Source organism: Haemaphysalis longicornis, unplaced genomic scaffold, assembly GCF_048455015.1.
Source record: "Haemaphysalis longicornis isolate Haplotype H1 unplaced genomic scaffold, Haemaphysalis longicornis Haplotype H1 scaffold_13, whole genome shotgun sequence".
NCBI lineage: Eukaryota > Metazoa > Arthropoda > Arachnida > Ixodida > Ixodidae > Haemaphysalis > Haemaphysalis longicornis.
In genome coordinates this window covers 5,381,777-5,407,840 of record NW_027526233.1, presented here as the reverse complement: position 1 = coordinate 5,407,840, position 26,064 = coordinate 5,381,777, and positions in this window count along the sequence as shown.

Here is a 26,064-nt window from a genome sequence, read left to right as displayed (position 1 = left end):
TGTGATAGCGGTTCGCAAAGTGAACTTTTAGTCTAATTTGCGATCTTTACACGCTTAGTTATTGCTATGTTTGACAGTAGGCTCGCTAGTCTTGAGAAAGAAATGACCGAGGCGTCAAAAGCTACCGAGCGCACGGTATAGCTGCTGCGCGTCAAACATCGCCTGACTGCGCAAACGGTTACCATTGAACGCCAGTAGTTGGAATTAATGCATGTGACGTTAGATTTAAGCCTAAGAGCGACCTGACGAGCCGGCCGCCATCTTGCATTGCCGCAGCGACGCCCAATCAGGAGGGCCGTTTCAACGCGCGCCGACCGGAAGGCCAACCGCGCTTCAGCATCTATTTCTGGCTTCGTTCGTGCGTTTGTTAATGAACGAAGATAAAAGAGACCTCCACGACCGCAAAGAGGATCGCTCGGCCGTTCCAATGGTACCAAATGGCCGCGCTCGGTGGCACCGTTGCGGAGATAGAGCGCTCCGAAAATTGCAGTTTTTTCGCTCTTTTGCGCTGACATTTTCTCACCGCGGCTGCCAAAAGTATTTTTATGCCACTTTGCGACGGTTTTAGGTGGAAAACTTTGCAAATGCTCAGGATAGAATACATAGAAACCGAATATGTGGCTTTAAAAAAAAACGATGTTTTGGTCATTTTTCCGAAGCTGAAAGCCGCGTCCCCGCTTAAACTAATCGATAACAGCTGATTATTCGAACCATTTCGATTATTCGCACACCCCTACTATATATCAGTCATGGGCACGTTGCCGAAAAAATGTAACACTGTTACAGTTACAGTTACCTAACCCAAAAAAGTAACTCTGTTACAGTTACAGTTACGATTTTCCAACAGTAACTAGTTACAGTTACAGTTACTGCAAAAAAGTAACGTCGTTACTTTTCCGTTACTGTATAACACTAAGTAATAGCTAAAAAGATTTGGCTTATTTAATAAAAACGTACGAAGGCATGCAGGTAGTAAAAAATTACACCTAGTAAAGCTTACACGAGGGGAACCTAAAGTGATGCACTCTCATGCCCAAACCAAGAATCGTTGTGTACGCCTCATTTTTTTTATTACTGAAGTTTTGCTATCCATCATAAGGAACTTTATTGTTTTGTTGCTACACTCTGGCTGCAAGAAATTGATTTGCAAACATCATTGTTGTTTGCAAATTAGTTGTTTTTCAAAGTTGGAATCAGAGAGGCCGAACTGGAAGACGACACAGCCGAAACAATCTTTCAATGTCAACTTAATGTATTTTCGCCTACAATGCCGTCGCTTGACCGCCCCGCGTAGTGACAGAGAATGGGAAAAAGGGGGCGGAGGTGGCGGAAGGTCCTTGGAAGAAAGGGGAAACGGACGTGGGAGTACTTCGGTTGTCCACGTGTTTTTGAAAGATACTAAAAAAAAGCGCTTCGTTAACTTTTTATTTCATACTTGTGGTCGGAGACGGGGCCTAATTAAAGGAGCCATGAAGAGAAAACACAAGTTTGGTTCATTCAAAAGATTGTCTCGTTAGAATCATGCTGACACCACTTTTAACGTAAACTTCGCTCAAATAAGCTACGTAATTAGGAAAAACGGGAATGATCATGCGACCCACCAGCTCATTTCCCGCAACAGAACCTACGATGTCACATGAGCTAAGCTCTGCGATTTGAGCTAAGCTCTGCGATTGGCGGAGGCTGGCAGAAGCAGACGCAAATTAGGTAGAGCTTACAAACTAAACGAACGAGCGATTTGCGCTTAAATTTAGGGCACATTCTTTACAAAGTAATAAGAATGATGGGACAAACAGTGGAAGTTACGAAAGCGCATGCAAACATAGAAGTACTGATGCGTTCTGCTGTTCGTACTGCGCACAGCATGCTTGGTTTAGCTGCACAGCACTACGGGGCTTGGGGTTGTCTCAGACGACACTGGCCGATTGACGCAAGCAACGGTGTCTTACGTGACCCCATTTGTCGAGCGAGCACTGTTTCAGGGAACGAATATTTTCTCCCAGAACAAAAACAAGCCAGGTTTAAATGCGGGCAAAAACAAACCAAACGCTTGCCACGGTATGGTGGCGCCATCTAGGTTACCGAACGTAAAGAAACGCGGGAACAAACCAACACCGCTGTACAGGGTGGAGACAACCTTTGAACGGTCCCGTGCCGCCGCTATTGGGCCAACGGGCTCAACGCGTTATTCTTTTCGTTTCCCACGAGACCTAGCAACGCGAAACAGACAATATAATTCAAACTTCTTCAGTAAACCGCGTTGCGGCGATAATTTTAGCGCGGTTTTGACACAATGACTTGCTTCGGCGGCGAGCGAGCAACCGAAAATGGCGGTGCCAGCGTATACGTGTCTCTACCCTGTACGGCGGATGCGTGAATGAAGGTACTCTAGGCTGCAGAGCGGTCGGTTCCTGTGATGTCATTTGGGACCACGAAAACGCGCGATTGAGCGCGAAAATCAAAATTTTAACCTGAATTGTTTAATTTCTCAGTGAATAAAGCACCGTTTGTATCCGGACAAGCGCTGGGGGCACTATAAAACACGAAATCTTTCGAATAAAACCAACTTGCATTTTCTCTTCATGGCTCCTTTAAAGGGACACTGAAGTGAATTTGTCAAGCTCCCGTTTTTGCTTGCACTGCGTAGACTGGCTCAAATTAGCACACTTTTCATCGTTACAAATCGGTAATTATTTTACAAAGCGCGAAAGAAGAAAAACTACCATGCGCGGTTTGCGGCGGCAGCACCAACTAAGGCTGTGACGTTGAGAGGAGGGGCGCCGTGATTGGACAATGCCCAAGGTTAGCAATCACACAAGTTTCGGTTTCGGTTTTGGTTCTGTAAAACATAACCAATGGCTTTGTTGGATGGGCATTCTCAATATCTCAGTAATCATCGTACCGCGCTTCTGCCATGTTGTCGGCTGTAAAATGCACAAGATAAGCCTCCCAGGACGGCTTGTAGTCGTAGCATTCACTAGCCGAGACCTACGCAGTGCATGAACGCCCTCCGCGTACCCGCAGACGCCCAAATGTCATGCGCTTTTCCCCCATATTTGGAGCTTGCCTCCCTCATGCCTGTATCGTAAAAAGCGTGTTCGCACCAGGCCAAGGGTCTGTTCATTCTGGCCTGTGCCCACTGCCTGCAAGCAGTCGGTGCTTATGGCAACAGCACGCCAACGAGAACTCGCTAGCGCGCCAGTGCCAGCGTGCGCGCGTTTTGTGAACTAGTTCGTGTAGCCATGAACGTTGCGGCCCCAAAAAAGGTGAACTCAATATAGAAAACATCGGCGGAAAACAAAAAAGTTAACTTACAAAAAAAAAAAAAAAAGCACGTACCCGCGGGGATTCGAACTCGTGACTCGCAAAACATTTGGGGTGAATTCCTAGCGCCCCACACTGCTAGGCTACGAAGCGGTTTTTTTTTTTTTTTTAAACAAAACCAGGTTTATTTACATCATCAATATGTACAGGGCAAGACACAGGGCAAATATGTACTGGGCAAGACACACTACTATACATGCTGCTGCCTTTGTTACATTGTTGATGCTACGTTCCTGACTGGCGTGTTACGCCGTTCAATAGAAATCACACTCATACACTAAAGAGAGCGCATTTACGGGTAAAAAAAGGAAAAAGGGGGAGTTGTGTTTCGTTGCAGCCTAGCCTGTTGCTGGCTTATCCACTTTAAGCGTTCCAGCTCCTTTGTTTTAAAAGCTACCGTCGCACGGCAGCAGCTCGCAAGGGCTTGTCCTAGTTCTGAGTCTGAGTCGGGTGTCCCGAGAGCACTGACGGTCCACTCCATCTTGTGGACGAAATGCCTCCACGCTGGCTTCGGGGTGGGGGTACACTCCACCGCATCCACTCGCGCACGCCACAGTGAGTGTAGGCCAAGTGTAATGACGCATTCGCACAGCTCCGAGTGTTCTATCGGTACGTCCAGGTAACGGAGACCTGCCCAGTCAATGTCCCAGTGGACGCCCAGAAAACACTGCACCTCGTCCCAGAAATAACGTGCAGTGTTGCATTCTAGGAACACGTGCTCCGCCGTCTCCAACCTCCCGCACAGGAAGCAGCCCGCACCGCGCGGCAGAAAGAAGCCACGTTCTTCCTGTCGTGATCCCACCGGTAGCACCCCGAAGTGGAAACGGCAGAAAAAGTTTTTCGTCCCAGTCGGAATCGGCAGGCACATGATTCGCTTTAGTACGCCCCGCTTAGCCGCCTCGACTGGTGGCTGTCGGTACAGGGGTGGGGGAAGGAGCTTTGCGAGAAGGTCGCGGTATAGCCGGCGGGGCTTAAAGGAGCCATGAAGAGAAAATACAACTTGGTTTAATTTGAAAGAACTAGGATACAGTATCTCACTCAGCTGCATTGCAGCCCCAAAAGATGTTTTTTTAACGAAAAAAAAGCAAGAAGTATTTATTAACTTTCAAATTTTGCGCCACAGTGACGTGTTATGAGCGAGATTGACGTCATACGGGCCAAAAATAAAACATAATTTTCAGTCCGTTAACTGCACGTTAGCATTCAAGTGATGCGGTAAAATGGAACTAGAGACCCCATTACAGACGTCCAGTCATGTGTCGTCGCGACAGGTCAGTTAGGGGGGCGCCAATTGCACAAACAAGGTTCCGTGACGTCACAGAAAAGTTGCGGGAAATTGGCTAGGGGGTCGCCACGGCTTCACACGTTTTCGTTAATATCTCCGTTATTTTTTCGAAGATTGCGATGATATTGGTATCATTGTTATCGGGACTAAGCAGTCTTTCTAATAAACCCAACTTGTATTTTCTCTTCATGGCTCCTTTAACTGCTAGGAGGTAGTCCCATGAAAAGTGCTGTTCCAGTAGGGTGATGGCGCCAGCGATTTCTCTATAGAAAGGGGCGGCTCGGGCGCCATGGTGCAGTTGGACAGTTGTGACCTGCCACTTTGATATGTGGGCAGAGCCGATTGACTGGAGGGCTCCACGGAGAAAAGGGTCGGACTGGTCTCGGAAATATATAAAACGTTGGACTGTCAGCTTAATCTCCACGTGGACCAGACCTAGGCCTCCGGCATCTAGTCCCCAAAAGAGATTTGTGCGTCTCATAGGCTCGTACGAAGAGCGCCAGACGAAGACCGCCCACTGTCGGTGTAACTTGTTCACCGATTTCTTGTCGATGGAGGTGACTCGCGCCGAGTATAGGGTAGCCGGGTACACTACGACGTTGCAGATGTGTGCTCTGGAGACCAAGGCGATGTGGCGTGTTCTCCATGGTTGCAACTTGGCCTCCGCTGCCGTTAGCCTCGGTCGCCATCTGGCTGCGTTGGCTTCCCATAGGGCCATGTTCACGCCCAGATAGCGGTGTAATGAATCCTTCCAGCGAGCGCCGCAGAAGCTGGGGGGCTTGAGTTCCCATTCACCCAGCCAATACCCCTCCGATTTGGAGAGGTTTAGCTCCGCTCCAGAGAAGCGGCAGAAGCGACGTGCGAGCTCCGCGACCTCGCTCACCTGGGTTCGTGATGTACAGACGACGGCGATGTCGTCCGCGTACGCTAGCACGCGGAGTTCTTCATTCCCGAGGACCAGTCCCCTGATCGAATTGGAAGTAGCGATCATTCGACAGAGCGGTTCCAGATAGAGCGCGAACAAGACAGGAGACATTGGACATCCCTGGCGGACCGACCTGCTACGAAGCGGGACGCGACAGCCTTACTAATATAGGGTATATATTGTACAACCGGTTTACACTTTTATTTAGTTTTGGCATTTCAAGCCGCTTAGGTGACTATTTGTTGTACTGCGATCGTGCAGTAAGCGTCGCCCGAGTTTCCACAGTAGCTCACGTCTAGCAATTGCATTTCGTAGACGGAAAAGCGTTCGCAGATGCGTAGTCGTGCTGCTGACCGCTGTGCTTGTTCGCCCAGCGCAAAAAAGTGCTTCCCGCGCCCTAGTTTTACGCTGTACGGTAAAAATATCAGTTGATTTTATTTGCTTAGTACCTATATTGACTTCGCTGACTCTTCTCCCGCCTTCAAGAGGCCTTATATTTTCCTACTGGCGTACCAGTCAGCGAAGCGTCGCATGTGCAGCGCTTGTGTGAAGCGACCTTGACTTGGAGCTAGATACAGTGTACAAACAAACCAAGTAAAGAAAGGCACATTCTTCCATTCACAAACGTGTCCTGGCTTCGTTTCAACTAAGCGAACGAATTGCGACCAAGCAATTTTTTTTTAACCTCCTTGATTGCGACGACCCGCCGGCGGCCGGCGGACGAAACGCTGGGCCGACTGACTCTGTCGGCCGGGGAGCCGTGCAGTAGCGCAGCCGTGGCGCAGCCAATTGCCAGCTCATCCCCTCCTGACGTCACACGAAAACGCCACAGAAAATGGGCGAGCGTAAAGAGAGGAGGACAGCGTTTTCGAATTAGTTTTTCTACTAAATAAAATCGCGTAAACGCGCCTAGAGTGGTCGAAACATGGCCTGGGGACTCCGGACTACAATTTGCGCTAGTAATCCCGCAATGTTTACATATCACTTCAGTGTCCCTTTAAAGCCACTGCCGAAGCGACGTTTGTCCGTGGGCCCTCGGAGTCGGTCTCCCGCCCCAACCCCCAGCCACTTCCATCCCCGGAATGAGACAAGATATTTCAAAAGGAAATAGAAACTGAAATGCACGCTCTACTGTTTTCCCCCCTCCGTTTCCTGCCCCCCCCCCCCCCCCCGTCCTCAGAAAGGCGGATTTTCCCGTATCGACCGGAAAAAAACTGCTCTCACAATCCATGCATTCAACAGCAATCACGTCGCCGATCCCAGGTACCCCACCCTTCGTTTGCTTTGAGGCGTAGGCCGAACGAAGCTCGCCCAAGTATTCCTTGCACCCAGGGTGTCGAACCGGAACCGAACCCGAATTTTTGCCCGGAACCGGAACTGAACCGGAACCGTATTTTTTCCGCCATTTTGGAACTGAACCCGAACCGGAACGAATTGAAGGAACCGTTCCGAACCGGTTCCGGGGCCTCAAAACTGTGATTTCTAGTTTTCCATCCCGGTACCCTACCTTGCATCCGAAGATACTTTTACCATTCGCCAGACGGCACCACGCAATATTTTGCATAGTCTGCAGTTACGTCTGCAAGTCCGTATACACTATTAGTTTGCTTTAGGTATTGCCCATCTCCCCAAATTATCTTTTTGCATTTACAATAACTTAAGTTAGGACGCATATTCCGTGGCAACATATCATGGGGTATTCTTTATGGTTTCTATGTGCAGTGTGTTTAAAATCGTGTGAAGTTTTCATGTTGTTAATTCGAATGCATCCGTGTCCGCTTGTGAAGGCCTTCAGGGACACCATCAACAATAAATCCGTATCTTCCACTTATTTTAGTTTGAGTGGGCACTTATATAAAAACAGCACTGAGACACAAGCACTCACAGTTCTCTACGTCACCATCACTTTTAAGTGCGAATGCACTTCTTAAGCGATCCTGAAGCGTCCGCCGCCGTCCGCATTCCGCCGCCGTCCGCATAGCAACAGCTGCGGGTGCGCGCGCTCCTCGTCTTCCTTGGCAACGGGGGGAGATGGGCGCGCGCTGCCTGGCCGCTGACATGGCACATACCCACGTGGGGGATTGGCCAGGAATCTCCTAGTCTTCCTTGGCAACGGGGGGAGATGGGCGCGCGCTGCCTGGCCGCTGACATGGCACATACCCACGTGGGGGATTGGCCAGGAATCGGGCGTGAGAAGGGCTAATGCACCCGCTTAAAAGAGTACTGACACGAAATTTCAAAGCTGAGATCCGCTCTAGCAATCAAGTACAACGACAACACAAATAGGTGTCTGTGCATGGCACATACCCACGTGGGGGATTGGCCAGGAATCGGGCGTGAGAAGGGCTAATGCACCCGCTTAAAGCAGTACTGACACGCAATTTCAAAGCTGAGATACGCTCTAGCAATCAAGTACAACGGCAACACAAATAGGTGTCTGTGAATAAATGCATCTTTCTTTCTTTGTAGTTGTGTGTGTGTGTGTGATCTCTCTTTCGCGAACATTACCGAACCGCGCAAATTCAACTCCTGCATTCGCACTTTCACATTCTTCCCCTCGGGTAAATGCGGGGAATTTTTTTTCTTGTACAGTGCCGTTGTGTCCTTTGGTTACTGCCCTAGGAGAACATGAGAATTGAAAAAAAAATTGGGGCCTTCTCATTTTCACTTTCAATGTAAATGCGATAGCATTTCGATGCATGGATTTAAGTCGATTAACGCGGATTAGCGGGTAGACTAGGGTGGTTTAGTGAGATGAGTGAATGAACTAATGTGAATTAGTGGGACTGCGGTGTTGATTAATATGGATTAGAGGAATTAGCGGGTCAGTTAGGCGGATTAGAGGGTTGGACCTAACATGATAGATTTGGGGTCCTTGGCATTTGCAAATTTTGCAGCGTTCTCTTTCTCGCCCAATCAGGAAATTTAGTTACGCACAAAATAGCCGGAAAGTTATGTGTCGACCACCTGAATGCTATAAAAGGCCTTTTTTATGCACGTATTACGCTCTTATGTTATTTCTCGCGTAAGATTTACATCTCGCAATGAAGTTAAAAACTAATTGCCTAATGCATGTCTTATATTCACCAAAATGTTCTCAAAATGTGTATATATAGGAGGTAAGACTAAGAAGCAACTAAACTGAAAGAAAAAAAAATGGAACGATCAACTGGTTTGATGCGAAAGACGCCCGATAGCAGGCTCCGATACCTTCTTTTTCTTCGTGCTACCGTTCTGCAGCCTTCCGCAGGTGTAGCATCTCAACCCCCGAACACAGCCCCTTCCAAGCTGAGGAAGAGGCGATAGCACGTGCGCTTAGCCAAAGGGCCGCAAGAAGTCTAATAACAGACTCTTATCAGGCGTGGCGCAACTTTGCCAACAGTCTATTGCATGTTACAACACTTCGAATGAACAAGCAGAGACCACCAACGAGACCAGCCAGGATTGTATGGGCACCAGCTCATACTGGCATCGCCGGCAGACAAGATCACCAACCTCGTGGCTGGACATTTGACCCGCTTAGCCAGCGCTGATGTAGCCGAGCCCGAGCGCATGCATCTACCAGGAAATTAATTAGCACTATAGGCTCTCCCGTAGAACGTATTCCTTCCCGCACAAATCGCTAGCGAATAACCAGGAAAGATTATTTCGTGCACTGCGGATTAACACCTTCCCACACATCACCAGTTTTCACCTCTTTGACGGGACACAATTCTCTCCATTTCGTCACTTCCGTGGGGAGCCTGGGAACCTCACACACACAGTAGGCGGCTGCGACAAGTCCACCCTAGATCCATCCAACCTACACGTTTCCATAAAGATTTGGGAGAAAGCCTTGGCCAGCTCCGGCCTTGAAGATCAGTTTCTCTTGATGAAAACGACTGTCGACTCTACCTCTCGAATGAGGACGCCTCTGTGAAACTTTTCCTCGATTTATTTAAAGTTCATTTTCCCTCTCTCTGCGAGGGATATTTACTGCTTCTTGTGACTTCACTCAGCTATTATCTTTCGTAGAGCCCAACCGCTCTCACCTGTCGCTGAAGTGCCATGTAGTAAGTTCCTATCTCCGGTGGTTCCCTATCTAATGCCATCCTGTACACGGCGTCCAATGAGTCATTAAAGCCGTTCTTTCTTTCTAACTGGTACGTTAGCATACGAAAGATGAGCAGAAGGAAATCGCTTTAAACGCCACCAGCCACGCTTGACAGTCGGAGGTTGACGCCGACGCGGGACTGTTTTCGACTTCTAGCAGTGCTAATGATTTCGTGTTAAAGCTAAAGCGCCGTTGAAACAAGGGGTACATGAAAAGCGTAGCAGACCAATCAATTTATTTAAAGGCAAAATTATTTGCCTCATTGTGTGGAAACAGGGGTGCATGCGCGCGTGCGTTCCTAGACATTTGGTAGAACCAAAAAAGATGTTGGGCGCTCAGGCTCTCCTGCGCGCCAAAAAGATTTCCCGCTCGCCGGTAAACTACCTGCCTGCCTGGCTGCCTGCCAGGCAGGCGATTTCTGCGAGGATGCGTGATTTCGGGACGAGGGGCGGCGCGCCACGAGACGCCCGGGCGGAGGGGGGAGGCGGCGGAGACGCAAAATACTGTACCATGGCCAGGCACGTACCCAGGATTTTTTTTCGGGGGGGGGGGGGGGGGCCCAACCCAAGGTAACTTTTCTATGCAAATTAGGGGATAGGGCAAGGGTACCCGCCGTTACTAGTTAAACACGTTGAACGCCAAGCGTTTACCATAAATGCGCCTAAACCTGCATACAGAAATTAAATTAAGTGTATCCGCCCTTGTGATGCAGGCGAAAAGCGAAAACACTCGTATGTTCGAGATTTGCAAACGCGAAGTTTGCAAGATTAAAAAAAGAACGGCAGTAATTAAAATATTTACGGGAATAAATACGCGTACTGCACAGTAACTATACATTTCTGGAGCATCCCACACGTTGTACGCAATCGAAGTCGGCAGAAACGAAAGTGCATTAGGCACTCGAGAGTTCAGATCTCCGTAGCAAACCTCTTGCGCTTCCATATTTTTCTCCAAACAAAATCTGTGGCTACTAGTTATGAAGGAAGGAAACAAAATGCTAGGTAAATCTGAGATGTCATACGCCCAATTCCGTGTGTGATTACCCTAAACAGCCTCCGAGTTCGACGTTTAACCGTCTGCCATTCAAAGCACCAATGATTTAGGCTTGGGAAATTGCAGTATCGAGACGCACTGGACTGCAGTAAATGTAGATAAAAAAACGGTGGCAAGCGCCAGCGCGTCAGCGCTTACCTCTGGCTGTTTTGTAAAGAACCTTGATATATCCAGGGATGCGCCTTGTCGCTTCCTCGGCTTCGCAGCGTGGCTTGTCCTGCAAGGCGGGAATGAGCTTCTCATCTGTCCTCTCGTTCGGCCCGTTGGTGAAGTAAACTCGTTGCCCTCTGCCGACACCTTGACGATACTCCGACATCGCGAGACTAAGCTATCATATGTACCCGGGGTTTTATAACCTCTCTAATACAAAGACACAGTTCGCAGTCCAATTTTGAAGCCGAAATTGCTCTCGGCCAAAAGTCTGGTTGGTGTCCGTCGAGATGTCCGGCCCGGGTTCATTTTCACCGATCGCCCGCTGCACACCCGTCTCTCTCATGTTGACCATTGGCCACCATGACTCCGTGCCCTTCCCCGCTGAAGCCCGGTGTTCTCGAGGTCTGTTCATAGGAATGCAGATCGGGGTCCGTAAACCCACCAGTAAAGTTTCGTTCGTCATTGAGGTGGGTAGTGTCGTCGTGGAGGATGGTGAAGAACCCGATGATGAGACGAGGCAAGTAGATGATGAAGAAAAAGTCTGTTTACACTTATTTACAGGAGACGACGAAGCATGAACATAAGCTAACACAAGACAATGAAAACTGCATTACAATAAAAGGTGCCGCAGCGCACAAAAAGGGTATCGCGGCATGATCCCTGATGGGGCCCGGGGGCCAAAACGGGTTCCGAACCGCCGCGCGGTTGGCGAGAAATTCGCGGGGCTCTGGCGCCCAAAAACTGCCACGAGAGCAAGTCTTGATGCGACCGCTCTTGGCCGCAGCTCCGGACAAACTAAGCAAAATTGCGCATGCAGTCGCAAGCGAAGCAGCCTCCACACAGCAACACACGTACCAATTAGGATTTTGACCCCCGCTCCCCCCTGTCCGCCGCCCCAGAAAGTCGGGAGGAAACGAGCCTTCCCAAAAGCCGCGTAGAAGGTCGTAGGCAAGGCCGTTTCAAAGGGCTGCCACTCCACCGACGGCTTGGGGGACACGGCAAAGCGACGAGAAGGGAGGAGGGTCATCGCCCCGACGGTGTCCACCGGCGCTGGCATCACTACACCGCCGTTGTGCATAGCAGCCATTAACTACAATGGCTGTCAATCAACAGTGCCGCTGTCACTGCCTTTAGTTGTCCAAAGCAAAGCCGCCGGTGTGGTGTCTCTTGCCGCCGTACAACTGCGATGCGCGCCTTCACTTTGTCACCCTGCCGTCGTCCGGCTTGGTAACGTTGTTGCGCTTCCTTTTTGAGCGATCCTTCTTGTCCAGACGGGCGCGCCGACTGTGGCACAAGGCTTTTGTACTCCCACGGTAGCTTTCCCTAAGCGGGCGTAATGTTAGAGGCGCCGGACGGTGGGGTCAAGCATCCCCTCGCGCCACTCCGCTCGTCGCTATCCGGTTCCAAGCCCTTCTGTCGCCTTGGCTTGTTCGGCGGCCGCGGACGCTGCACACGTGCGCAAGCCGGACGTTGGAAGGCATTCCGTAGAGAAACGCTACAGAGGGTTTTTCTGCGGCAAGAAGACTTCTTACCCTTCTTACCGACAAAAGCAAAAGCAGCATTTCCACGAAAACTAGTGAAAAACGCGCTGTGAGTTCGGCTCAGGGAAGGAATTCGTTGAGCCACAAACACCAGGCATGGGCGATAGTATCGGCCGACAGCACGGCGCGCTAGGATGGAGGAATTTGTTGAATGTTCAAAGACAAACATTTTCTTCCCCACCAAAACATATGCGACCCGAGCCGCTGAAACCGCCACCCTGGCGAAACAGGCGATAAGTACTGTTGTCGAGAGAACGGAAGCACCGATTGCAGACGAACAGGGTAAAGGGGGTGCAGCGAATTGCAAGTGGCCGGCCGGCAGCGGAGCACGAAGCCAGTGTACAGCGGTGCTGGCTTCCGCGTAAACGGAGCAAACATACTTAGCCCGTTTTTTTTTAATCCCACGTTGACCACCAAATGAGACATCTTTTTTTTTCTAAATGAACCTAATCCACAAACGAAAACTAAGTCAGATAAAACTGCACTGCCAAGAAAATCCCGGCAACTTTCCTCTAAAAAAATGTGGCAAATAAATAGTTGAGACAATTCCCTGCAAACGTGTACGCAGATCTTACTTCGTGTGGAAAATGAGGCAGACCCTGCTGTGGCATGGATCAAAATGAGCCAAATTCATTTGCCCAATGGGATTTCGCGTTTGGTGTGACGTTTCGGGCTGTTTTGTGCGTTTTTGCATCAATTTTTTTTTCTTTTGAGAGCTGGCGCATCATGAGTTCAGAGAGCAATGAGGAGATTGGCAAATGATCTGATGCCACACGTCTACAATAACGTGAGCGGAAGCGGAAGTGAACGAAATGAAACTGAGAGGTGTGATACCATCATTTTATCTCATCTCCCTCGTCCTTACGGAGTAAATCTGGTTATTATTATTGTTATTACTCCCATATTTCCCATTTACGTACCTAACAAATTAGCTGCCTCTTACAAGCCATGGCAAGCCATGGAAGATGATATGAGCAGGCTTCTTGTAAAGCATTTTGGAAATTTATGGCAAGGCAATTAAGAGCTTCATGAATGTTTTCAGGCGTGTCCAAGAAAGCACCCTTCGGAGCCATTCATAAAGAGCTGCTAATGCTGCCAAGAGGACTCACCGGCTCTTGATGTATAGTGTTACTGTTTTTTGAGCTCTGTTGCGTGTTTATTGCCTTTTTTGCTTAAAACTCTATCGTACCGTTCTTGAAATTCGATTCCAATAAAGTTTTAATAAGAATACCGAACCAATTTGTCTGTATCAACTGAGTACGAGCCAAATCTGAACTTATCCTAATATTGCTCAAATTCTCCGCATAATTCTCAATTACTTGTCACTATAGACTTCCCCTAGCTGACATGTGAAACATGTAATTTAATAGTTTTGACAGCACTGCATTTAGGTACGGTTCCAAACTTTTCGTTTTTCCCTCCTCAAATTCCCCTTAGGTGGATTTGGCTCATTTCGAAAAAAAAAACGCCTCAAATAGCTATCAAGAACAGGATTTGTATGGCGCCGCTTTAGAATGTGTGCGAGGGAAGAGGAGAGGTGGCGCGGGGAAGGGGTGTATGGCCCAAAAAATTTCGGGGGGGGCCCGGGCCCCCCGGCCCCCCCCTCTGGGTACGTCCCTGACCATGGCGACACTCCAGGGTACTAAAAAATTTCTGCAGAAATTCAAACAATTATCTACTAATGCGTAGCATTCCTACGCCGCTTGTCCTCAGTGTGAGTTTCTACAGCCAATTTTTTGGTTTTTATAAATCCTGTCCGGCCAATTATCTGAATTGACGCTGCTATAATTACAAATATAATATTCGCGAAATATCCATTATTGTGGAAATGCATTTCCATTATTGTGGAAATACGGCTTCCCATTTTCCTTAATTGCTTAATATTTTTCTTATTTTATAGTTTTTCAAAATTTTGTTCGACCAATTATTTCTATTTGCGCCATTATAACGATTACATTTGTAACTCGCGAAATCTGCCTTATTGTGGAAATGCAGGGTGTTACACGGTTCGCCAGTTCCCGCAATTATTTTACATTTTTTTATTTTTTACATTTATAAATTTTGTTCGACTAATTATCTCCATTTACCCTATATAACGATTACAGGTGAAAATTTCCAATAATCGTCATTATTGTGTAAATGCAGGGTGTCACACAGTTTGCCAGTTTCGGTTATTACTTTTTTTATTTTTTAGTTTTTCAGAAATTTTGTGCGACCAGTTATCTCCATTTACGCTATTATAGCGATTACAGGTGGAACTCCCGCTGAAATCGGTATTTTTGTGGAAATGAAGGGGGTTACACAGTCCTTGCTGTGGGCAAAGAATGGTACGCGTTAAAACGATTGTGGACGGACGGGTCGTCTGCTTAGTAGGACGGGGCAATAGGCAGTCTGCAGGGAGGCTGCTCATTACCAGAAGATTCTGGCGAAGATGCATTGAGGGGGAGGCGTCGGAGGCACCAGTGTGCTGCCCACTGGTCAGGAGGCTACCTGTTTGCCTTCCAGAAGACTGTGGCGTGAACGCATTATTTGGAGACGATGTGCGGCCCGTCACATGTCGGCGAAGGGAGTGGATCACATGGCTGCACAGCGCCTACGTAGAGCCATGCGTTAGAGCGCAGCCCTTAAGCACCCGCTCCTGTGGTTTCGCGTAGTCCCTCAGCGTTGGACTCGTTGTAACAGAGAGAAAGAAGACGCCACCGAAGATAGAGCTGGCAGGAAAACGGAGGTTGCAAGTATGACGAAAGTGTAAGGGGGAGGGCGTAATTCTGTGACCGTGCGAGACGTGCTTCCCAGTGGCGACCCCTTACGAGATAACGACAGAGTATGCCGCGCGCCGTCGTGCATTAGCTGATGATGCGACCACTTCCTGAGGCACAGCATCTATGCGCCGTCGCCGAGAAGACTACAGTTCGCGCTGCACTCAAATTTCGCATTAGCGAGTGTCGTAATCGTCCGTCATTTTCTTCCTCAAGAAAACAACTGCGGGGTGTAAAACTGCAGCGTTATGATCCAAGAATAAATTAAATTAAATTATAAAAATGAAATAAACTAAATCAATAAAAATAAACTTGCGGCCATAAAAAGCAGGGCTTTCAAATTCATACAAATACGCAGTCTTATGTGTCCGAGCGAATTTTTCATTTCGCTTCAGTTAATGTTGTAATCGTAGACCTACTATAGAAAACATTTTGCAGTACATTTCACAGTTAAAGGAACTCTTCAATAGTTTAGATCAACGCTCTCACTCTTATCTTCGCATCTGGAAACACTGCAAAAGTTATAGCTATTGCCAGCACAGAGGAGCAGTGCGGGATTCGCTCGTCCCAGCAGATACACCTTCCGTTTCTGCTTCGCTGTTGTGGTTTCATTTTAATGTCGCAACTTAAGGAAAGCCGGCAAATAGCCGCTACATCGCTGTAATGACGTCATTCCAGCGGTAGAAGAACGCCAAGACTGGGGAAGAAAGAAAAGTATTTCAAGCAAGTTTGTAAGTTTTCTGACGGGGACAGAGCAGTACTTTTTGTCTGAGGGACTTTCCTACTCCCTGATCTAAGTACTGGATGTGTTGGTTGACTACTTTCTGCAAGCATTCAAGATTTCGAACAAAGTTGAAAAAAGTGTTGTAGGGTTACTTATTTTTGGTCAAAACAAAACACTTGCACAAAAACACCTACATTATGGCTTCGTTTTTGACAAGGAAACCTGACAAGGAAACAAAACACTAGCACAAAAAATGAACAGAAAAAAACACGCTTGCTTTTTTTTTTCTCCGAACCCGTTCGAACCCGTTTGAACCGGTTCGAACCGGTTCGAACCGGAACAGAATGGTGCGCCGGAACTGAACCCGAACCGAACCCGAAAGGCTTGAACCCGAACCCGAACCGAACCCGAAAAAATACCGGTTCGACACCCTGCAAGTTGCACCCAACATTCAGGAGCAGATGTAGCTACTATTTTCGTTTCGGCCACAGCCCTTTAAACGAAGTCACGAGGCTTTCCAAGAACATTTCTTCGTGCAGCGGCAGTGTGGTCAGACGTCTGCCGGCCAAGATGCTGGCTGGTGTGAGGGCAGCTGGGGGCCACCATTGTTGGGGTCGTGGTATGTGTGGAGGGGCATGAAATTTATTACTTCCTCGACCTCGTTCGAGCACTGTTGACAGCTCTATGAAGCCTGTAGACCAGGGGTCCCAAACGCGTGGTCCCAAATACGGCCAGGGGTCTCGCACAATGGTCGCAAGCAAGTGCGACTTGTGAATCGAACACTCTAGAGTGCGCTTAGGGCTGGACGAGCCCGAGACCGCCGAGAGACTCCCCGCGGCGTTTTGTGACCCTGCAAACGGGGCTGCACGTCGCTAATGAGAAAGAAACGCCCTCACCGGAGTTTTCCAGGCGTCCGCGAAAGTACAGAGGTTTGAGTGCGTTGTGCGGCGTTTGTGGGTGTTTGTTTTCCTATTCGCCTTTGTATTCCGGTTCGCCTTTGTTTTCCTGTTCACTGCACTCCAGATGCGGCGAAAATGGTGCAGCCGCGCATCGGACTATAGGTTCTGGCGCGTCAACATGCATCCACGTGCGCTTAGGCGCATGTCGCAGCGTATGGGTGAGAGCGATGTCGCGCTGCTGAGGAAAACACTGCAGCTTAAAAACTTCGAGCCATTAGTGGACCGCGTGGAACACCACGCACACGTGCACGCCTAAACATTTCTAGTCCAGATCTTTTTCACCCACGCATGGGAGTGAGCTGGCATAGATGAAGTAGACTAAGGTTCTGCGGAGGAGAGGCCGAAAAAGTGAAACGCGCAAACTTTACAACGGTCGTTAATGAGTGTTGCTGTTGGTTAATTTTTTTTATGGAAATGAAGTTCAGATACAGGTACTCCACAAAAAAGTAACAGTGTTACAGTTACAAGTTAATCAAAAAAGTAACTGCTTACCGGTAACGCGTTACTAGTAACTAGTTACTGCCCAAGACTGCTATATATACATATCTATACACACATATATGTATATATATATATATATATATATATATATATATTGTAACAAGAAGAGTTAACGCTGCACAACAATATTAGATACCGAAGCGCCATTTGCCCATTCGGGTATGCCCCTGAGGATTATCGTGAAGACGACGAAGGCCCGACTCGGACGTTCATGCTCACGAGCTCATACCGGCTGGACCTGCGCTCGGCCCGTTGCCTTACACGACGCCTTGAATAAACCCCCACGATCATGGAGAAAGAAAAAGTTAGGAGACAGCGCTACCGGAGAAACGTGAAGCCTATACATAAAAAGTAAAATCGAAGTCGGCCCAGGCGTCGCTGCACCACGTGACGCCATCGCGCCGCCGCCGCGAGCTCTTCAATTTCGTCTGCTCGAAGCTACTCTGCTGCCCGTTGTCGCGCAGCCTGCTATATGTTGGTTTTTTTCCCACGGCTTTTGTCTCTCACACATACGCGGCACTCCTTCCCGCACGCGGGCATGAGATCACCGAGCAGACAAATGTAGGAAGGACGGGGAAAAGCTACCGCCAACCAAACACGTGAGAAGCGCCGGAGTCGGAGACCGCCGCCGCCGCCGGCCCACCCGACCAGGATTGTTGGGAGGATTGTTTGCAATTATTTATTGAGTATTTTTCGTGAACTTGCTGCTTCTAGTCTTGGTAAACCTAACGCATCCTATTTTGGCAAGCTGCTTCGCCCCGCTTTTTTCCGTGCTCCTTTTGTTGACGTTAAATATGTTGCTAGCTTCATATTGTCTTGCAGTTCGCGTGCCATCGGCTTTATGCTCCTGCATTTGTTGTCTACTTGTTCCGATCGCTACTTGCATTCCAAGCCTTGTATTTTGATTCTGGTGGATCAGTTTTCCAGCGCTTTGCGCCGTGGGTAACGAGGTAGCTGACTGATGACGTGATAACGCGAGCGACGCAGTGTCAGCGGCGTCAGTGTGCACGAATCAAGTATCGTCAGGTAGCGCAGGACATCGTCGAACGCAATCCGTCCTCGCATGCAGCCTGTTCTGCAATTTTTCTCGCTGGGCACTGCAAGAAACTTTACTACCCCGCGGAAACGATCCGTGCACGCTGCATGCAGGGAGCGCAGATCCACTTTCGTGGGTGGCCTGGTGAATGGGAGAGCCCAGCAGCCGCCCGTCCATGGGCAGCATAGGTACTCAGCTATTGTTGAAACCAGCCGCTCACTGGCTGGCTTCCTGTGCAAGGAGGCTGAAGCTCCAAATGTGCAAGTTCGGGAGAAGTCAAGCCGATAAGATCGCCGTTTGTGCCAAGCTTGACACTTGTGTTAAATAGTGCTTTCAAGTTTGGTGTTCTCAAGGTAAACAAGTGACTCTTGTTGTTCATCTATGTTTTTCGAATTTGTTGCTTCAAATAATACTATTGTGCTTTCATGATAGGCAAGGTTTCAAATGAGCTGCGAATTCTAAGCAATCTGTAGGCAGCCATTATTGAATGCACAGGATACAACGCTTTGTCTACCCTGAAATTTTCTACGTGTAACTGCCAGCTAGCAAGTTTAATGAAAGGTTGTTACCTGCTCAAATATAGTAAAGAGGTAGCAAGGGATAGATAGGATAGCCCTCCCTCCTCACCAGCTGATCGTCTGGCAGCGTCTCATAACTTCGTTCACAATTACAGCATGGATTTTATTTCCCTAACCTTTGCCCCAGTGCCTTCTGCCTTCTTCAACCCGGTTAGTCAACAAAACTTCATCCTGCATCTGTTCTAATTATGTATGTTGGTACGCTAGTTTTTTGTTTACTCGTGTTTGGCTTGGAAGTCAACATAACCAACAACAATACTTTCATGCCCACTCAGTTGGATGGCCAGTAATGGTGAGAGCTTCTCTCGAAGGCTTACAGTGGATTCACGAATTTTGATTGACTGTGACATCAATGTACCCATCCGGAGCACCCTGTGGAATTCAACTTGAAGTTAATACTTGTGTTCACAGCTGGTAATTGTCTGCTCTGTGTTTGGGGGAGGGGGGTGAACAGTAAAAGTTTCTAATTGCAAGGAGATATTTTATGTTCCTTTGCTTTTTAACTGTGCTGTGTAAAAAACTGTTGCGGCTAATTGCTTAAGTGACTATGCTTAGTCGTAAGGGCCATAATACAGTGTCCCATATTTTATTTGCAACGATGCATACCCAGCAGAGCCCAACTGCTAGAAAGCACATTCTCTGGTGGTGGTAATTAGCTTGAAAAAAAAGGGCTCTGAAACAATTTTTTAAGCTAACAAGCCTCAAAACCGGTTTATGAAGCACATCTACAAGGGAATGGTTCTTGTACAGCTTGACATTACCCTCTCCTGAGAGTACTTAATACCTTGTGCAGGAATGGAACCAAGGACACCTAGTTTGTGAATATTGCAGTACAGCTGAAAGCTGTATGTATCGTGGAAGGCTTCAACAATAAAATGACTCCAATGAACGTACGTCTGCTTTATGTGAGCATTGATCCGTGCTTCGCTGTTGACATTTTTGCTACACAAAAACAGGCTTGATCAGGCACTGTAGCAAGTCTTCATGAAAAAACACGGGAAAGAAACTGGACAAGAAAAGCTGCGAACACATGGACACTGTTCATCACGCCACCTTTCCTTATACTGTCGCTGTATTTTTCCCCAAAATATAAACAACTCTCCCAGATTCAAACCTTCAGACAGAAAGCAAACATGGTGTTTGTCAATGACAAGTGATTCTACCAAACTTCCGTGGCTGTGAAAAAAGTCAGTGAGTAGCTCTACTTTCTCTGCACAGTCACTGTCTGTGGTGTGAAGTTCCTTTTCCAAACAAAACGCAAGGGTTTCTTGGCACAATACACAGAAAAAATGCCAAATAAGCAAGTGATGCCTTCTAGCACTACACTACAGTCCTGCAGGAAAGCCAAACAACCAAGTGATCTTTTAGCTTGAGTGCAAAGCTCTGCAGAGAAGCCAAGAAAGATTCTTTTTTTTGTTGACACCAAAGCTCTGCTGGAAAGCCAAAACGTGTGGCTTCTGTCACTGCTGATTTGCTGTAAGACGGGCATGCGAATGTATTGCAGTAAGGCATTTGTTGTGCACATGTCCTTCATACCTAGATAAATATGAACCAGGCTGGCTGTGTAACAAAAATGTCAAGTGAGTTAACAACCAAATGTTTTATGTAAAATGTTAGAATACTTTTATAAATAGAAAATAATGTTTTAATATGGTTTTGACAGTAGTTAAGTGGCCTGTTGGAAATCATAGGCTAAAAACTAAACAAAAAATTTTTCATACAGCTGCAATCGTGTGAAATAGCAAAAGAATGGTTTGGCCCTAAATTCAGCAGGCATGTTCCAGCTGGGAATGTGTTTGTAGAGCACAACAACAATAAAGGCATGGGAAAAAAGGGTGAGCTTAGTTGAGTTACCCCCAAAGTATTGGTAGACAGTTAGAATGCTTACAAAAATTTATAAATAGTTGGGATGCCCTGAAACAATAGGGGAAACTTCACTTGCCCTGGTTTTAAGTTAATTAGTACTGAGCTTAATGTACCCCACACAATACCATTGAAGAATATTATGCCTGCATGGACACAGCAGCATTTAAGGTATAACATAGTTTTATTTGAGCAGAGGTAAATAAGAGAATATTCCATAACCAATTCATTTATACGTAAATTAGAAAAAGCAGGGTTTTTAAAGTGAAGCTCGGAAGCATGCTAAATGAAAGGGACGAATGGCGAGTTGATGTTGACTAATCACAAATTTCAACTCAACCACCGTGCCGGAAACAAACCCCTTCCATGGAGGGAGTGTGTGTAATCGCAAGATTTTTTAGAGAAAAGTTTGTGAATGCACTGTACACGTAGGCTAGAAGATATTTTGACACCCCAGCTGAGGACTCAGAGTCGTAAGCACTATTTTCTTCTGTTTTGGTGATCAAGGGCTGTTTTTCAGGAACCACCCTCTCTTCTCCCTTTGGCCACCATCTTTCTCAGTCACTGCATTCATGTGCTTGCTGTGGGAGCTAGCAAACATGAGGACCACCTATAGGCAGGGTTACCTCAGGCTCGCACAATTGCTGGAGAGGCTAAACAATGTTTTCAAGATCCCCAACCGCTTTGGTTTTGGACGAGGACAGCACCCAAGCCTATATCACTGGCCTCTGTGTGCATTTCCGTTTCTGCGTCTTCGTCGAAATGAGCGAGCACGGGCCGGCTTTGCAGGCGTTTTTGCAGCTCGCCGAATGCTTCTTCTTGGTCGTTTTTCCAGCTAAAAGTGGTGCTATCTTTCCTCAAGCGTGTGAGTGGCTCTGCAATGCTTGCGAAGTTTGCGACGGAGCGCCGGTAGCATGCTCACAGTCCGATAAATCTTTGCACGCCCTTCTTGTCTTTTGGCCTTGGGAAGTTCGCAATGGCTGAAGTTTTTGCCGTGTCAGGTAGGGCTCCCGCGGCATTGACGACGTGGCCCAAAAACTTCAGCTCCTCGTACGCGAAACGGCACTTTTCAGGCTTCAGCGTTAACCCCGACGTACGAATGGCCTCGAGTACAGACTCCAACCTTACCTTGCAAGCTGTTAGTCGAAAGTCCGGGAGGATACCACAACATCGTTGAGGTATACAAGGCAGGTTTGCCACTTCAGGCCAGCTAGCACAGTGTCCATGTCTCTTTGAAACGTTGCTGGCGCCGTGCACAGCCCAAACGGCATCACCTTGAAGTCGTATAGTCCGTCCGGGGTTATAAATGCGGTCTTCTCTCGGTTTCACTCGTCCACTTCAATTTGCCGGTAGCCGGTCTTCAGATCCATCGATGAGAAGTACTTCGCCTGGCAGAGGTTGTCGAGGGCATCGTCGATTCGTGGCATGGGGTACACGTCCTTTCTGGTGATTTTGTTCAGTCGCCGGTAGACAACGCAAAATCTTAATATGTCGTCTTTTTTCTTCACGTGTATGACCGGCGCAGCCCAGGGGATTTCATATGGCTGTATAACGTCGTCGATGAGCATGTCGTCGACTTGAGTCCGGATGGCTTCCCGCTCGGGGGAGGAGACGCGGTACAGTGACTGTCGGGTAGGTGGGGCTCCATTTTCGGTTATTATTCGGTGCTTCGCTAGACGTGTCTTACGTACTTTTGAGTTCGACGAAAAGCACTCGCTGTAGCGACACAGCAAAGTCAATAATTTGTTCTGTTGTTCTTGCGGTAGCGCCGGATTCACATCGAAGGGCTGCGGACGCTTGAAGGTGTCTTCGGGTGTGCGTTCAAAGCCGGCGACCACGATCATGTCACTTGCTTCTTGCGTTTCTTCGAGGAACGCAATTGCCGCGCCCTTGTTTAAATGCTGGGAGTCTTCGGTGAAATAAGTGACCAAAACGTGGGATTGGTGTTCACTGAAGCGAGCAGTGGTTCTTGCGACAGAGACATCGCGGTCGATAAGCAACCTTTGATCACTCTCTGCGATAGCGTCGGTGTCAGGAGCAGCATCTTCACAGTAGACCGCGATCATCAAGCTTGCACGGGGTGGCAGGGTGACATGATAATCGACAATACTTACAGCGGCACGATGTTCGGGGTTCGGTTCCAGCGTCATGGAGTGGTCGGGGGAAAATATTGATTTGGTCTGCAGATCCATTATTGCACCGTTGTCCATCAAAAAGTCCATTCCAAGAATTACGTCGCAGGAGCAGTTGGGCAAAATGACGAACGCAGCAGGGTACGTGGTGCCGTATATGGTAACGCGTGATGTGCACGTTCCACTGGGCGTTACAAGATGGCCTCTTGTGCTGCGTATGTGGGGACCGTCCCATCTGGTCGTAACTTTTTTCAGCTTAGACGCGAATGATCCGCTCATGACTGAGTAGTCGGGTCCCGTGTCTATGAGGACAACTACATCAAAGCCGTCGATGGACAACTGGACGTCGGACGCCGCCTTCCTCGAGTTCTGGGTGCGTCGTGGCGTCGTATCTCGGCTTGTGCGTCTTGACTGTTTGGCACTATGTGTCGTCGTTATCGTCGTTTTCTCAACGGCACGCTTGGCCATGTCGGATGCGCGTCACGCCGTGTCGTTGTCGTCGTGTTCGGGAGTCACGTCCGGGTTATATCGGGTCGTAGGACTTAGGGCAAGTCTTTAATCATGGTCTTCGGCGAGTAGTTGCGTCGTTGGAGGGTTTTCATTTTTCCGCCGTTGTGAAACTTGACCTCCAGAAGTTGCAGCTTTTAGTTTTCCCCGCGTGGACTGGGGGACCTTCCAAGTGCGAAATCAGTATTGCTACGGCGGTTGGGCGACTGGTATGGGTAGGGCGACGGCGATCGGTTGGTTCACGGCTGGTGTTGGACAGGTATTCTTCTATCTACGAAGGGCGCTGGCCGGGTCGGGGGTGGGGTGCGTCGACGGAGAATCCTCGCAAACCGAGCCTCTTGTAGGGCCTGCGACGGTAGATGTGGTCAGCCTCTCCGCAGTGGTAGCACAGTGGACGATTGTCGGGCGTTCGCTCGGTATTCCTTGGGGCGGGGGGTTGCACCGCAGGTGGTCTGCCCGGCGACAGGGGACGACGGTATGGAGCCTCGTGACGACAGGGCGCAGGTGGGCGAGGGCGACGAAGAGCAGCCGCGTAGGCCATCGGTTGCGGCTCGCGGGGTGCTTCTGAGGTAGTTGGAGTTCCCAGCGCTTGCTGCACTTTTTCTCTAATGACGTCGGTAAGAGAAGCGACTTGTGGTTGCGGCGGCGTCGGGAGAAGTTTCCGCAGCTCCTCCCCCACTATTGCGGGGATAGTCTCCCGTAGGCTATCTCCCGGAATCCGCATGCTGTCGACGTAATTCGCATTGGCCGTGCCGACAAAATTAAGTTGTGGTGTTACTGCTTAGCACGGATTTCGAGGGCTTTTTCAATTGTGCTGGCTTCGGTAACGAATTCGGCGACGGTTTTGGGCGGATTCCGGACAAGTCCAGCAAACAGTTCTTCCTTCACACCGCGCATTAAGAAGCGTCCCTTCTTTTCTTCCACCATGCAGGGGTTAGCACGCCTGAACATTCTCTTCATATGTTCCACGAACACCAGAATGCCTTCGGTAGGGTGTTATGTCCGCGCCTGCAGCAACACTTCGGCCCGCTCTTTTCGGACAACCGTGGTGAACGTCGCTAAAAATTGTCTTCTGAATTCGTTCCAACATTCTAGGGAGCTCTCGGTGTTCTCGAACCAGATCCGGTTAAACTTGGCCTCACCTCTGAGAGCCTATCCTAGCTTAGCAAGAAAATTGCAAAGCCTAGAAAACGTAGCAAAACTCAGCGACACCGGAAGAAACTAGGTGGGCCCGCAGCTGCGCTGTTCTTTTTTTGCAACTGAACATTGTTTCAGCACCCTATAGAAAGCCAAGCGTGTTGCCGTCGTTCAACACCTTTTTGCCGCGCAACTACAGTTTTTCTTTATTTTAAATGTTCAAATTGATATTTCGCGTGCCAAAGGTGAACTTGGGCATAGGACACACCGTATATAGAAACGAGCAATCATTGCAGGCGAACAGTTTTTTTTTTTGCTTTTAAATTTTTATTATGAGTAGAGGAGGGTATTAGGGGATGTCTTGTTATTTACAGTGCAATTATACATGTATCCATGGGCTTATTCAATGAACAGCTGAACACCTTTTGCGCACCCTTTCAGCACCATAAGAAAAACCAAGGGTGGTGAAGTTGATCAACAGCTTTTTTTTCAAACAAAAAGGGCGTAGAGCTAGGAAAAGGGTGTTGAGATTCAAGAAAAAGGGTGTAATGGGCTCCCATCACCCTTTTTCCACTTATGCTACACTATTTTGGCCAAAAAAGTTGTAAAAATTTAGTGTGCTGGATATTTTCTTTCGAATATCTTCTTATGCGGTAGGGCAATCTTTCGCACAAAAAAAAAATTACAATGGCCTCTGCTAGCTGACCGGCGAAAGTTCCTAAGACTGCCCCTATTTTACAGAGTAGTCGTGAACAGAACAGGCATCGATAAAATACAGTATATAAGACAACCTACCTATGGGTCACCCCGTACTGACCATTCTTTAAAACTGCGTTAATATGCGTCCAGGATCAACGCATTCAAATACGCTTTTTTCCCGAGGACCTCGCATGAGTGGAACGGATTGCCAGAGGAAATTGTCTCTCCGCCTCTCTCATCTTTTGTTTGAAATTCACACAATGTTTTGTTGAACTAACCATTACTGTACATTTTTCATGCGTTTTTATTGCCCTGTGTAACCGATAGCACTCTTGTCTTTTTGCGTTTTGCTTTGTATTTACAATGTGATGCCTTATTTATGACAGGGTAAATCAACACTATGTTGTTTCAACCATACAACCTTTTCCCGCAACCATTTTTATTGTTATATCAACTGTGCTGTATTCCTTTGCTTGTTCTCCACCCTACAATAATGCCCGTGAGGACGATGTAGGTACCTGTATAAATAAATAAATAAATAAATAAATAAATAAATAAATAAATAAATAATAAATATGACCGCTCACGCGCCCTCTCCGGCAATCGAGAATCAGCACTCCGTATATACGAGGTTCATGCGAACCATTATTTGGTATCTCTGCTGGGCGTACACATATAAACCCGGTGCCATAAATATTTAACGCAATACCGTATTTTCTTAGCCTGTGTTGCAGACGCATATCCCTGTTTATACTCCAGAGTTGTTCCGACAAAGGTGAAACTTTTGTATACCCA